Below are 13143 nucleotides of genomic sequence, written 5' to 3'. Positions count from 1 at the left end.
TAAATTCCACCAAGCCTTCTTTCTACAAAATCGTTTTCAGTGACTATACCTGGAACTGTTGCCTCAAAAGCTAATGCCTATTATCAGACCCACTCTCTTTCTTTATGCTTCCAGTCCTGTAACACCAATTAGATCCCAACACAGTCCAGAAAGAGAAATATATAAGACCTGCTCCAGGATAATAAAGCCTTTCCACTGAAAGAGTTACAAGATCATGACTGATGGGAGCCAGAGGAACATATGTAGGGGGAGATTCTGAGGGTGTTAGACCAAGGGGGAAGATATGTAAAGCTCCATCAGGCTAAATTTATGGACATGGGTCATCATCTAGGATTCAGGATTGGCTCAAGCACCAGAGAATTGTGTTTATAGTCTGTAGATTGGCTAATCAGAGCCTGGAGTCAATAATGGCCTGTGGTTATTTGGGTTGAAATTCTATAACTTCTCTGGCACATGGCAGAACAGTGGTTCTCACAGGATAATCCTTGGGCCATCAGCATCATCACCTTGGAACTTGTTAGAAATGGAAATTCCCAAACCCCACCCCTTTACTCCACACTCCAGGGGGTAGGCTTGGGAATCTGTGCTTCTCAAATGAGTCTGATGCACATTAAAATTTGGGAACTTCTGCTGTAAAGCAAATATTCACGTGCTAACAAATCACCTGGGATCTTGTTAAGATGCAGATTGTGATTTGGCAGGTCTAAGGTAGGGCCTGAGATTCTCATATGCTCTCAGGTGATGCCAAGATGCCACTCATCTGTGAGCCGCACACTGAATAGCAAGGCAGTAGGAGAGGAAGGAGTCTGGAGGCTCAGAGAAATGAGAAGGCTAGAATGTTGAACTTGAAGCCTGTTCAACCACCACCGAGCCACCTGAAGTGCACTTCACAGAGGCAGGAGAACATGCACTGGCAAGGGGAGCACCTGAATCTTTGGAGAGCTTTGAGGTGACTGTCCTCCTAAGGTCAGAGATGACAGTGGTGGTGCTGCAATGAAATTGGTTTCCCTGGTCTTAATGGGATCACCAGAGACAAGGTAAATGCAAACTTCTCAAGTCCTGAGGATGGAAAGATAATCAGTGTTTTACACGCAGAGATCTGTGGCAATGGATAATGGAATACCAGATTCTTAGAGATGAACTTACTAAGTACTTACTTAGTAAGAGCTTACTAAGTACTTCTTTATAAATACAGGGAGAAAAACTCTAGCTCTGCTGGACAGAAACCAAACTTGCATCTTTATAGTAGAATACATGGCCCCTTATCCATCTCCCAAACCTATGCCAGTTCACAGACCCAGAACCTTTTGAGAAAAGGACCCTGTGACTTTCCCCAAGCCTGGAGGGACCAGTGACCATTAATCAGGGTGACTGAGTGCTGGGGAAAGGGAAATATCCAGCTCTTTGGGGGATTTTAAAATACTGAGTCTATTATAATTATCCCTAGAGACCAGAAATGCTGCCTGGGTCTACTTTCAGAGTAGGTGCTATGGAGATCAGATGATAAACACTTGACTTGAGTTCATCTAACAAGGCATTCCATGAGACCACAGAGCCGTGTGACCCCCTGTCCCAGATTGTGTAGTGCAAGGAGATATACCCAGTGGCTGGCAGAGTCCCCTTGTCTGTTCTCTGAGGACTATGATTGTAGGAAGGACCGTGTGGAAGCCTCTGATACTAGCCCCTGCTTCTCTGCCCCCATCCTAAATAGAAAACCAAAGCAATGTTTTACTCCATTAGACAGTCCCCCAAAGCATACCTCTCTGGCGTCCCTCTTACTTCTAACCCTCTGCTTTTCCTCCTCAAACTCTTTGAGTGTCTTGTTCCACTGCAGATCCACTCCCCCATGGCAACCTGCTCCTTTCTAAGGATCCATGTTGTCTTCACAGAAACTTGCCTCTCCTTGGTCCCAGCTTGCTTGAAACACGCTCATTACCCCATACTCTAGAGCAGGGGTCCCCAACCTGTGGAGAGTTGTGTAATTATTTCATGATATAATACAATGTAATAATAATAGAAATAAAGTACACAATAAATGTAATGTGCTTCAATCATCCTGAAATCATCCCTCCCTCCCTGGTCCATAGAAAAATTGTCTTTCATGAAAACAGTTCCTGGTGCCAAGAAGGTTGGGGACCGCTGCTCTAGAGAGATTGTAATCCATCATTATTGGCATATTGAATTTCTCCTTAAAATTTAAAAAGATTCTTAAATCACAAAAGTAAGACATGTTGATTGTAAACCACTACAACAATACAGAAGCATATAGACTAAGTCTCTTTTACCTTTCTTTTCTCCAGAGGTAAATAGCATTTTCTATTTATTCACACACACAATCTGAGATAAGGCTTTGTTTATTGTAAATGAAATCATTCTGTTCCTATTATTTTGTGACATGGTTTTCTCACTCAACAGTATACCATAGACTTCATATTACATTATATAGATCCATCTTATTTTTCCCCCCACCCTTCCACCTTATTTTTTTAATTAAACTTTTTATTTTGAGATAATGGTAGGATCACATGCAATTATAAGAATGATTAGCTGGGCACACAGTATTGTGCGCCTGTAGTCACAGCTATACAGGAGGATCGCTTGGGCCCAGGAGTTCAAGTCTAGCCTGGATAACATAGTGAGACTCTTCTCTATTTAAAAAAAAAGAGAAAACAGAAAATGGTACAGAAAGATCTCATGTCCCCTTTACCCAGTTTCCTCCATAGAAACATCTTACAAAATTATAGTATAGTATCAAACCTAGGATATTGACATTGATGTAGTCTATCACTCTTCAGACTTTCCCAGTTTTACCTGTGCTCATTTGTGCGTGTGAGTGTTTATTTCTATGCAACTGTATCCCGTGTGTGGGTTCATCTATCCACCATCACTGTCACAATGCAGAGCAGTTTTGCCACTGAGGAGGATCTCTCGTGTTGCCTTTTTATGGCCACCCACTTCCCTCTTGCCTCTTCCCCCATCCCTAACCCCTGACAGCCACTCATCTGTTCTCCATTTGTATACTTTGGTCATTCCAGAAATGTTATATAAATGGAATCATATAGTTTGTAGCCTTTTGGAATTGGCTTTTTTACTCAGCATAACTCCCTGGGGATGTATCCAAGTTGTTATGCATATCACCTTTTTATTGCTAAGTAGTGTTCCATGATGTGGATGTACCACAGTTTGTTTAACCACTCAACCATTCAAGAACATCTGGATTATTTACAATTTTGGCTATTATGAATAAAGCTGCTATGAACATTTATGCATAAGCACATTTAGTAAAATTTGGTATAATTTTTTCCTAGAACTACCCTGCTCAATTATGGCAAAATAAATTCTACTAATCATAGGCTGCATAACTTTGAAATTGAGCACAGTTTTTTGGACTGAGATGCTTTTTAATCAGTGTTTGGTCTTCTGTGGGGCATTAGGGAATTGGCTTTTTAGTATGAACATGAGCATTTATCCCAGAAAAATAAAAACTTAAGAGTATAATTGCTGAGTTGTATGTTAATTGCACATTTAGGGAGAAATGGGCGCATCCACATTCCGATGTAAGTATAATATGGTACAGTATTTTAGGAGGGTGAATTGGCAGTATTTATCAACTTTTAAAGTGCATATAAATTTTAGCTCCATTTTGCTTCTAGAAACTTATCATAGAAATTTTTGTGTGTTTGCTGAAAAATATATGGACCAGGATGTTCATTGCAGGATTATTTGTGCTAAAAAAAATTTAAACAACCAAAATGTTTGTATGACACAATATGTTACAGCTCTTTATTTTTTTAAAATTTTTTTTTGCCACTCAGTTGGGTGAAAATTATCATCTTGTTTTTTTTTTTTTTTTTTATTTCAGCATATTATGGGGGTACAGATGTTTAGGTTACGTATGTTGCCCTTGCCCCCCCGCCCAAGTCCGAATTTCAAATATGTCCATCCTTCGGATGGTGCGCATTGCACTCTTTGTGTATGCAAATACCCGTCCTCTCCTCCCTCCTCCCCCCTCCCCCCCTCCCCTGCTCAACATCCAATAGATGTTATTCTTATATGTGCATTTATGTGTTGATCAGTTAATACCAGTTTGATCATCTTGTTTTAATTTGAAACTCCTATAGGAATTAGAGTTATACATTTTTTTCCCCTCGAGATCTTTTATTATTTGTATTTCTTCTTCTGGGCCCAATCATCATGTTTTCTGCACAAAATACACATTTGAGTGGTTAGTTTTTTATGGTCAATCATAAGAAATTTATAGGCATTTTTATACAATTGTGGGTATTAATCCTTTATTTGTTTGCTGTTTGACCTTTGACCTTTGCAACATAGAACTGTTAGATTTCTGTGTAATCACAACTGTCACGTTTTTCTTTAAGGCTTCTTGTTTGGGAAGAGCTTTCCTACTTTTCATCTTGGTTTTAGTCCTATTTTATTAGAGTTAGGATATACATATTAGTTTATAAGTTGCTTCAAATTCTTTTTGAAAGAGGCAAGGGATACATAGATCTTATAAATAAATAAAAATGCTGTGTGAAACATGAGAAATAATTTTTATTTATTCATAACTGTTATGTTTCTTGACAAATGTAATTCTTGCTGTGCTGTATATATTTTCAACTGATGCCGGAAGGAGTAATTATATCATAACTTTAAAGGATTGTGAATATCAAACGGAAAGGTACTGTTTAAACACATTGCTAATAATATGTTTGCACATTTTCAAACTGCTCAAATTACATTCACGTGGATCAGCAGCATGACTTGTACTGGCCTCCTTTGAGAAGGACAGAGTATTATCGTCTGAGAAGTTGGTTAGGCAAGGAAGTTGCTTATCTTGCTATGGACAGAATGAAGAACTCACCATCTAGCAATGTATAATTGGTCACAGTTGTGTTGCCTCGTGGTGGGGTGCAAAATGAAGCAAAGTATTTGGTCAAAAGATAAGCAAAAATATCGGAGTGTTTAGTAAGATCCAAAATTAAATTGATTTATCATCAATAACAAAAATGAAGTCATTTGGAAAAACCAAAAATGAAACAAAGAAATAAAAATGGAGATTTAGTCCACATGTGGTGGGTTGATGTTTCCTCAAAAAGAGTGGTCAAGAGTTTTGATCCTTAAAGCAACCACGTATTAAAGTAATTTAACTAATTTAGACATGTTATCCACTTACCACAAAGAAAATAAATTATAGTGGGCTCTAGACTGATGGCTGAAAAGCTAATTCACCTAAAATGGAAGGATATTGAAGGTACTCACATTATGTAATCGGTACAGTATGTCGGTCTCAGTGGTTTGGTTAACCCAGGAAAGCTCTTATTTCAAATGAAAGCACATTTAGTGAAATTTGGTATAATTTTTTCCTAGAACTACTCTGCTCAATTATGGCAAAATAGATTCTACTAATCACAGGCTGCATAACTTTGAGATTGAGCACAGTTTTTTGGACTGAGATGCTTTTTATTAAGTGTTTGGTCTTCTGTGGGGCCTTAGGGAAGATGTATCACAGAGGCTAATGTGGTTCCTTTCCTTATTTTCTTTAAGAATCAGCTTAAGAATTGAAGTGATTATGGAACTCGACCATACTTCAGTGCCCATTTAGTTAACCCCCTTCATTTTACAGAAGAGGAAATAGAGGAATAAAGGTTCTGACTTGCCGAAGGTCATGTACTGAGTTCATGACAAGCCTGGATTATACACACTTGGGTCTTCTGACACCCAGACCAGTTGTCTTTCCATTATAGTAAAAAATGCATGCTCCAAAAGTGCAGGCTGGCCCAATTTCAGGTAACTCAGACATTTTCATAATTTTTCCTAGCTATAAAGCAACATGGCATTATATCTGTTGAATAATTGGTGGAGTAAAGATTACATCCCACAGCGAGGTCTCTGACTTCAGATTAAGGCTTTAATCATTTTTTTTTCCCTTTCTAGAGCTGATTTTGATTCTTTGCTTCAAATGCAAATCAAGATGTGGTAACCCGTGGTGGAAAAGCCAGGTCACTTGTCCCTCATCTGTTGTCTCTCTCTCTCTCTCTCTCTCTCTCTCTCTCAATTTTTGCTGGTAGCTTTGTAATTTGGAACAATGCACAACGGGCTGAAGGCCTGGGGGACTCTGAGCTGAGGGCAGGAGTGCCACCAAAGAGTGGGAAAAGGGTGCCTAAATATTGAATTGAGCATTTACAAAGTTAGAGTTTGCTATTTTCTTTACATATTTTGGAACTTGTAACTTTTCTTCCCAAGTCTCAGATATTTACTTAGGCCTTTGAGAAACTCAGAAGCCCTGGGCACTGTGGATAAAGGACCTGAAAAGGCCCGTGCTGTGATCTTCCCCATTGGTTTCTGCGGTCCCACCTCCCACTACCTCCCACCCAGGACCCCCTCAGAGAGATGGTAACATTGCAAGGAGATTCTGGAGTGTCTCAGACTTGCTGGAAAGGGCAGACAGATTGGGAAACTTGAAGTCACGCAATGACATCTATTCAAGTCCATTTGAGAACAGGTTAGCAAACAGGCTCGGCTTTTATTATCATGTCAAACTCCCTCTCCTTGCTCACCCTATAGGCTCTGGCTAGTCTTCTTTCATTTCCTTTATTGCTATTAACATGATAGTGTGAATTTAATGCTGTTGGAGGCAGGGCTGTAGTGAACATGTGGTATTTCTTTGGCTACTCAGCATCCATTCCCCCTTGCCAATGGCATAATTTCTTTCAGAAAATTACTTTCTCCATGTCTGCAGTCTTAGTGGGGTGAAAATCCAGGTGCCTGCTCCTCACCATGGAAGCTCTTGAAGTGGCCAGATTCTGCCTCTTCCGGCCCTGCCGGTCGTCATGTGGACTGAGCTCAACCAAATTTGATAAGCTCCTCTGGATCTCTGAACCTTGAACAAGTGACACAAGGACCTCAGAAACGGTTGTTGGGGAGGCACGCCGAGTAGACTGGATTGCCTGCTCCTGGCCTTCTGGACCCTCCCTTGTTCCTGCCTATCTCTAGGCCTGGCCCTCGATGCTCCTATCAATTCTGTTAGTAGCCAAATATCCTTCAATACAGTCCCACTTGATCATATTAGCTCAAGCTGGTCTCTGCTGCTTGCAACCAAGCATGCTGGTATAGGAGCCCTTTCTGGCTGGACCATCAGGCATGGGTCTGCAGTGTTGTCTTCATGTCCGTCCTACCTGGAACATTTTCCTAGAATTAGCCTAAATTAGTCTCCACTGGTAACCCCACCACCACCTTTGGCTTTCTTTAGTTGGTACTGATATAAAATATTTCTCTAGCTTTCCGGTCCCCACAGTTTCTCGTTATTAAAACAAAATGCTCATCAGAACTTCCATTCCCACAGCCATCACTAACCTGAGGCCTCCATTCTCCTGACCAGAATCCTCGGCTCAGGAACCTACCTTTCTTAGGCAAATATATTGCAAATATTTCTGTACCAGAATAGCTAAAATTGAAAAGACTGACAATACTCATTGATGGCAAGGATGTGGAGGGGCTGCAACTCTTACACATTTGCTGGTGGAAATGCAAACAGTTACAATCACTTTGAAAATCTGTTTGAAAGTTTTCAATAAAGTTAAATATGTCTACTCTATGACCCAACAATCCCACCCCTAGGTATATATCCAAGAACAATCGGTGCATATGTTCATAAAACCTTATATGAGATGTTCATAGCAGCTTTATTGAAAATAGCCAGAAATTGGAAACAATCCAGATGTTTATCAACAAAAAAATAGATTAAGGAGTTGGACATTCATACAATGAAATACTAGGCAATAACATAAAAGAACAAATCACGAGTACACATAAGAACATGCATGAATCTCAAAAAATTATATTGAGCCAAAGAAATCGGGACTCCACATGGCTCCATTTATATGAAGCTCAAGAACAGGCAAAACTAGTCTATGGTGATAGAAGCTGCAAGAGTGGTTATCCTTGGAGGAATATTGATTAGGAGGAGGCATGGGAGCCTCCTGGAGTACCAGAAATACATTTGATCTAGGTGGTAGTTACATGAGTGTCTACATAAGTAAAAATTCATTAAGCTGTACACTTAAAAGATTTGTATACTTTACTGCATGTATGTTATAGGTCAATGAAAAAGATAAAAAGAAAAGATACCCAGTTTTATAATTTTAATGTATTTTGTAAATTCTGCATCCAATTTAGCTTTATACCCCAGTCCTACTAGGAGGGTTTGAAAACCTTTGGCAGTTCCCCCCTCCCCCATTCTTTGTTTACATCAAGGCATTAGGAAGCCAGTGTTTTCCCCTCCAGAAGTATTTTTATGTTCAAAGGAAGACCAATGGGAGAGAGTAATGATTAACATAAAGGAATGACTAGTTTAATGGCAGGCTTTCAGGCACCAGTAGAGGAGGTATTTCCGGTCAAAGGGGAGTCAAGAGAAGCTTCCAGAGTATTTCACACTGAATGCAATAAACTAGTAGACATTTCCGCTAATCCACTGGTGCAGCCAATGGCCTTTGGTGTTCCCACTCCAGTGATGGGAAAATCAGCCCACTTGTTTCCAACAGACAAGAGGAAGGGTTTGTCTTCCGGGGCAAGTCTTTTCCCCCAAAGCTGGCAGCAGGGATGAGGGAGTTTCCTGGGGCAAGGCAGGCAGCTGTCCCTTTGCATTAAAAACTAGAGCAGAAAGCAGGAAAAACAGAGGGAGGACGGGGAACGCTGATGTAAGGATGGAAGTGGAAAAGCACAGGAGAAAAAGAATGGGAGAAGCGCCCATGGGGGAACAGGCAGGAGGCCCAGCAGGGGGAGGGGCACCAGGAGAAAGGAAGATGAAAACGGAGCGCGTGGAGGAGCGCTGGGGGCAGGGCCCACTGTGCACTTGGCGCCGGGCAGCCTGTGGGGCTCCTTGCCCATCATGGAGCAGCTGCGCAGGAGAAGTGGTCTCTTGGCTCCTTCCTTTCAGCCTCCCAGCCCTCACTCCCTCCTCCATGCCTGCAACAGCATAGCGTTCTTAAAGCCTCATCTGATCACACTATTCCACAGGTTAAGATTGTTTGACAGCTCAACATCATCTCCTTAAAAAGTCCAAGCTCCTTAATGTGGCCTGTGGGAGCCTTTCATGCCTGGTCCCTGCCTACTCCTCCAGCCTCATGGATTTCGTGAATACTGTGTGTATACGGTTAGTAAACTCTAGTTATAATCCATTTTACAGAACTTGGCTGTCAGGTTCCACTTTCAGAACTCCGAGAAGATATCGGTTCTGTTTACACAACCCAGATCCTGGAGGACGCTGTGACTAAATACACCTGTATGACAGGTGCCCTGGCAGGAGCTGATAATGCCAACCAGGACTACCTGTACCCTCACCTTTTTGTTGAGTGGGGACAGGAAGTTGGGATTGCCTAATTGAGATCTGAGTAAAGAGATCACACCATCATCCTGTGACTCATCAAGGACCCTGGTTCTGGCAGAAAACGTCCTCTCTTTGATTGTCCAAATCCTGGCCACCCTTCAAGACTCATTTCAAATACCACATCTATTATGGTCCACTCGGGCTCAGGGATATGGTTTTCTGGTATTTTGGCAGCATTCCTGGTGTGCAGGGGAAAGGAAGAATTTGGTACCAGAAGCTGACAGGCCTTGGGATGGTAACATGATGGGGTACAAGTGTTCCAAGGTCCAGTCTTCAGGGACCCACCCCAAACTGTCTCCTGCTGGGGCACGGAAGCAGACGGTTCTAGCAGCAACCAACAGCTGCAATTAAGTGAAAAGTCTTGCCTGGGTGGCTCCAGGTGACAAGTTCCTTTACAGCAGGAACCTGCCTGGGGGTATGAAACCACAATTCAGGTACCTGAGGGAAGATGTAGGCAAGAGCAAGGCAGGTATCGGGGCCCCAGCTTGGATCCGGACAGTGAATCAGATCCAGTCATGTGGGCCAAATCAAACACTAGGCAGAGCACAGGAAAAGCAGAAATTCTGTGGGTCTCTAGGGGTTGAAAACTCAGTGGACTCTGCATCAATGAATTATCAACAAACTATTGGTTCAACCTAAGCAGCTGCTAGACAGGTGATGCTAAAGTCACCCAGGCAGGGCTGGAGAACTGGGTGTGCCTTAGATTGAGACTGATGGGTGCTGTGAACCACAGCTGCTCCCAACTGGGGAGGCAGGAGCTGGACCTCCTCCTGCCCCCACGTGATATATGTGGGCACCTCTCCTCACTTTGTCTACGTTTTCCTACTGTAAACCACCTCTGCAGCATGGAGGACAGGGCCAGGCACACGCAGCAAATGAGACTTCATTTGGATCCAATTGCATGTAGCTGCGTGGCCGTGTGGGCCTTGGTGTGTGCTGTGGTCCTTAGCCCAGCCTTTGCCCATGGTTCTGTTTTTGTTTTTGTTGTTTTTTGAGACAAGGTCTCACTCTGTCCCCTGAGCCAGAGTGTTGTGGCATCATTGCAGCTCACAGCAACCTCAAACTCAAGCCATCCTCCTGCCTCAGGCTTCCGAGTAGCTGGAACTACAGGCATGTGCCACCACGCCTGGCTAATTTTTCATTTTTTTAGAGATGAGGTCTCGCCCTTGCTCAGGCTGGTCTTAAACTACTGACCTCAAGCAATCCTCCCGCCTCGGTCTCCCAGAGTGCTACGATTACAGGTAAGAGCCACCACACCCGGCCTCACTCATGGTTCTTACAGCATAGACCAGGACTCCTCTTCCACCTTGCATGCACAGTAAAGGGTGGAAGCAGCCACTCCCCATCCTGGCTGAAAGGTAGCCCTGGACCCATAAAGAAAGGCAGGACAGTACATTCTACCCCATCCTTACCTCCCCCTGCCATCTCAGGATCCACCCCTCAGTGAAAATGGTCTATTTCTTCTTCCTTTCTGCCCCCAACATCAGTGGAAAAACTCGATCTGGTTGCCATGGAGACCAGCCGCTGACTTGAGAGTGCCTGTTTATTAAAGATGAAAGTAATGTATGCCTGGCTGATCTGAGCAGCTGTCAGAGAGAGATTCGGCTGTTCTAAAGGAAGTTGCTAATTTGGAGGCATGATAACTCACTTAAGAGAGAGAGACAGGCTCCCCTTCATCTTCCGAGTGCAGTTGGCAGTGTGGGTAGGGTCTGCCCTAGGCAAGCGTTTCTTGTTCAGGTTTTTATGTTTATTTTATGACTAGTGTGGTAACTGTATTTCTTTTTCCCCTTAATAGTGTAATAGATTAATTAGCTCTGTGGGCAGGCCCAGGAAACCCAAATCCCCTTATGACGTCGTTTCCTTTGGAAAATGCATTCTGGATTCTGTGCCACCTACTTACAAATGAGGTTTTCTGTTTATTCATTCAACAGTCTCCACCAGGTGTGCGGGAGGAAAAGAGGTGGTGTTGAGCAACACAGAGGACTTGGTGTGTTTTGTGTGTGCTTAGACAGGTGCGAGAGAAGCAGCCACCTTCCGAGGGAGGCAAGCAATTAGACAGAAGATGCTGTTGGGTTGTGTGATCTTTAGAAAATTGGTCCATTTGTTTTTTTCCTTTTTGTTGTTTTCATTTGTTCAATAGTAAAAACCTGAGACAAAATTTGAATTCCAAAAATCACTGTTTTGATTCACCAAGTAGTTCCTAAGTAGTAGCTGAGCAGACTGGGTCAATTGGAGCTTGGTTGTAAAGGAGAGCATGCAGGAATTTTTCTTAAAACCAGCTTTATTGAGGTATACTTTCTACACAATGAAATTCACCCATTTTGACAAATGCATGGGTAGTATAACCAGCACCACAATCAAGATACAGAACATTTCCATCACCCCAAAAAGTTTGTTTGGGCTGATTTGCAGTCAATCTCCTCCCCTTCTCCCCCATACTCCCAGGCACAGACATCCACTGATCTGCTTTCTGTCACTACAGCTTTGCCTTTTCTAGAATGTCATATGAGGGACATATATTTTAGTAGCAAATACAAACAAATAAAGAGGCATTTGCATTCCCAAGTGAGGCAAGAGCTTTGAAACGGGACACATAGACTGTGTTATCGGAGCATGTAAGGTAAGCCAAGAAGGGGCTTCTAAGCTGAGACATGACGAACCAGTAGCTGCCAATTGGGCTGGGAGTGACAGTAAGGAGTGTTCCATGCTTTGGGGACAGTCTAGGCAGGGCCAAGAGGATAGAGACTGCAAGGCAGGTTTTCACAGCCCAAGGTTGGAGTAGAAGGGGTAGGAGTGGCTAGTCAAGCCTCTGAAGAGATAAAGCAGTTGCAACAAAGAAGTTCTTTATAAGCTTTGTTTGACCTTTGTCCCCATTGGGGAGCCATGGGAGGATCTTAAGCAGAACAGTAGAGGATCAGATTTGCATTTTAGAAGGATCACTCTCCCTGCACTGGGGAACAGAGGGAGGGCCAGGCAGGAGGTAGGGCCCGCATTAAGAGCTGGTGTGGGACCCAGGGGAGAGGTGCTGAGAGCCCTAGCTGGGGTAGTGGCAGGCAGTGGGGATGGGGAGAAGTGGATAAATACCGGAGAGATTTAGGAGGAAGAAGTAACAGGACTTAGTAACTGATAGCACAGAGCAAAGGGTGACAGAGAAAGGCCTCAGAGAGGGTCCCTTGGTTTCCAGCTGGGACGCCTGGGTGGAAGATGGTGGCAGCACTGAGACAGAGCACTTTTGCTAGAGCAGGAACAGAGAGGAGGAGAGAAGAGACAGCGGGTTCCGTTTGGGACATGTCGAGTTTGGGGGGCATCTAAGAAGATGATGTACAGTAGGCAGCTGGGTGTGCAGGTCTTGGGAAAGACATCTCCACTGAGCTTATTCCTCCCCATACTCTGTAAACAAGCTTCTGGTTTCTTCTATAGAGTTGATCTACAGAAAACCAAAGGATTTGTCCTGTCAAGTGGAATATTTTTTCATATAAATAGGATTTTCTTCTTGTGTCGTTTGTTCTAGAGAGATTTGCTTCCATGGTATAAACCTTTGAAAAACTGGGAAAGTTACCAACTATAGTGACATTTTCACCTCTCTCCTTGCCCAATACAATCCATCTATTGACACTTGAATATCTTCTAGATGAGGAAAGAGAAATGGACTAGAATCAGCACACAAGGCCAACCAGATCTGAGCTTTCTCATCTTAAGTTGCCTGGGGACCTGGATGTTATATGTTTAATGACACTGATAGGTTTATGTGGTTG

This window comes from Propithecus coquereli, unplaced genomic scaffold (genome assembly GCF_000956105.1).
Source record: "Propithecus coquereli isolate 6110/MARCELLA unplaced genomic scaffold, Pcoq_1.0 Scaffold35, whole genome shotgun sequence".
Lineage (NCBI taxonomy): Eukaryota > Metazoa > Chordata > Mammalia > Primates > Indriidae > Propithecus > Propithecus coquereli.
Note: the sequence above shows the minus strand (reverse complement) of the source record.